The 3,076-nt window shown below is 30.9% G+C and overlaps 1 long non-coding RNA gene across 1 annotated transcript; it reads left to right on the top strand.

The window, feature by feature from the left end:
- The first annotated feature begins 1,794 nt into the window (after nt 1–1,794).
- LOC126749792 (uncharacterized) lies at nt 1,795–2,675 on the top strand. The gene is made up of 2 exons (XR_007665354.1): nt 1,795–2,265; nt 2,523–2,675. It is a non-coding gene; the product is annotated as an uncharacterized LOC126749792 (long non-coding RNA).
- Nucleotides 2,676–3,076: the final 401 nt, after the last annotated feature.

The following is a 3,076-nucleotide window of genomic DNA, read 5'->3' on the forward strand; positions in this document are numbered from 1 at the left end:
AACACTAGATTTCTTGACCATTTACGACAGAACCGAACCATAACTGGTCTGCGTTTCTGCGAGGCAGGTGTTTTTTTACCCATACGCTCGCAGTGAGATATGTCGTTTTTATTTAGGTCAATTTTTAGCCGTTCACTAAATATTTGTACAGCCGATTCAAGATCTTTGTTACCTTCCTGTATCCCGTGAATTATAAGGCAGTCGCATTGTATTTAAGCTGCATATTGCGCAGCTTATTTTCTTGTCATTCTGCGTTGACTTTTAGATTGTTAATGTCCAAAGTTAGACTTTGCAGAGATGCATTGATCACCCTTTGGAATTTGTCAATATTCGTAGGCTAAAGCGTTCATCCTCCTGGCTTGGCGCGAGCTTTAAATTGCGAGAATTGTTCTCGGAGCATGCTCAAACCAACATTAAACTCAGTTGACAGTTGATCAACCCGGCTATTTAATTCCTTTACACTTGTGGCTGATTTAGAGGCCATGGGCTCAATTTCCTCTCTTAATCCGGTTAAAAAAACTTCTCCCCGGCTTGCGCACACAAAACTTACACTTTAAATATTATTAAAAAGCTTAAATTTCTTAGAGCTGTCGAGCACACGTCTATTCACTCCAAAGCGCCATCTGTAATCTGAATAAATTTTTCTCCAGACCCAAATTGAGTACCAAGGACATGAAATTACAGGCGAAGGAGTAAAGCCAGGTTATGAAAAAATAAGAGCAGTATCAGAATTCCCTTATCCAAAAGATGTCCATGAAGTTAGACGGTTGTTAGGATTATTTTAGAGTTATTTAAGAAAATTCGTTTATGGTTTTGCATCGATTGCTACACCTTTAACTAGCCTCACGAGTAAAAATTCTACTTTTCTGTGGAATCAGGAACAAGAAATTGCTTTTCAGAACTTAAAAAAAATACTTGTTGAAAGACCATTATTAGCTAATAAAGATGCTAAGAAAGAAGTTCATTGTGATGCAAGTAAAGTGAGCTTAGGGGCGATACTCTTACAAGAACAGTGAGATAAATTTTAAAAGCGAGTTCAGTATTTTAACCAAACAACGACAAAAGAGGAACAAAACTATGAGTTCGAAACCTTGGCTGTAGTATGTGCTATTAAAAAGTTCAAAGTGTATTGAAACAGATTGTAATTCGTTACGTCATACATTATTAAAGCGTGATTTGGTGCCTCGAATGGCCTGGAAGAGTGTGATTTTAACATCGAGTATAATACTAAGATGGCTCATGTCAATACCCAAAATATACTTGAAATGTTTTTTTTTTTTTTGAACCAATTTATTTAACCACAATAAAACAATGTATAACGAGTTTTAACAATTTCTCCAATCAGTGTTTGAAAACACTGGCCCCGAGAATAACAAAACAGTAATTAATTATCTATAGTAAACAAATGTTGCAATGTTGCTTATAATTTTTTATACATAAAAATTAACATTTTTTAAATCTTTTAATTTTTTAACAACAAATCTATAGTTATTTATATCTTTTATACAATGAGGTAAACTATTAAATGTTTTAATTGCATCTGTAATTGGATTTCTTAAACCTATGTTAGTTCTTGTAGAAACTTGATAAACATTATTTAGTGATCTTGTTTGATGATTATGTACATTATGGTAAAACATAATATTTATGTTACTTTTTTGTCTGTTGTTTATAATTTTATATACAAGTTTACATTGTTCTATCTCCAATATCACTTTTAATTTGTTTAAACTTAAATTTGAATAAATTGTATTAGAACTTGTAAGCCAATCAAAAATTAAATTAAACAAAATTTTCAAAATTTTATTTTGCAAAATTTGAGCCTTATTAAAATTAACTTCACCGCACATACCCCATACTGGCAAGAGGTACCTAAAATGTGTGAGAAAGAAGGCATTATAAATTTGAAATTTACTTTTTTCAGACAAATAATCTCTACTCCTATATAAGGCAGATAGCATTGGAACTGTTTTATCAAAAATTTTGTTTAAGTGTAGTGACCAATTTAAATTTTCATCTATTTGCAAACCTAAATATTTAATATTCGACACTTTTTCTAATACTACAGTTTTAATATTAATATTTAGATTATTGCTGACTGACTTATTTTTTTGTTTGAATATCATGTATTTGGTTTTCTCAATGTTAATTTTTAATTTATTTGAAAACAGCCATTTAAGATAACATTTTAGGTCATTATTAATAAGTTGTGTTAAAGAAGTTTCATCTGTTCCAGCATATACCAGTACAGTGTCATCTGCAAAGGTAAAATATCTTGCTTTTAGCTTGGCTAACTTGAGATTCCGTACATAAAGAATATATAAGAGAGGTCCAAGAACGGATCCCTGTGGTACCCCGTAGGTGTTAGATAACCATTCACTAATAATATTGTCAAGCTTTACGTACTGTTTTCTGTCATACAAATATGTTTTAATTAAGCTGTACAATACATTTTTAAATCCCATTTTAAATAATTTGTCTAAAAGAATGTCTATGCTTACTACATCAAAGGCTTTTTTTAGGTCTATGAAGACAGCTATAACTATTTGTTGTTTATCTAATGCCATTGAAATACAGTCTACAAAATCCACAACCGCACCAAGTGTACTACTGTTCTTTATAAAGCCATATTGATATTTATCATTCAATAGATTGCAAGAGTTAATGAAAGATAACATTCTATTTTTTATTATTTTTTCAAGAATCTTGGAGAATACACTAACGACTGAAATGGGCCTGTAATTATTCATATATCTTTTATTACCTGACTTAAAAAGAGGTGTAATTTTACTTATTTTTAACTCTGATGGGAAAATCCCTTTTTGTATAGTTTTATTAATTAACCGTACCAAAACAGGTATTATGTATTCTCCAAGATTATGTATGTCCCTAACCGTAATATCGTCATATCCAGGTGCTGAGTTTATTTTTAGTTCTTTTAAAATTTCTGACATTTCCTCTTTATTAGTTAATGTTATAGAAATAGAACTATCATTGTAAACTTCATCAATAGAAAAAATCTCGTTTGATAGTTGAATCTCCGTTTCCAAATCTTTAACTATTATACACCGACCTG

Source organism: Anthonomus grandis, unplaced genomic scaffold (genome assembly GCF_022605725.1).
Source record: "Anthonomus grandis grandis unplaced genomic scaffold, icAntGran1.3 ctg00000763.1, whole genome shotgun sequence".
Taxonomy (NCBI): Eukaryota; Metazoa; Arthropoda; class Insecta; order Coleoptera; family Curculionidae; genus Anthonomus; species Anthonomus grandis.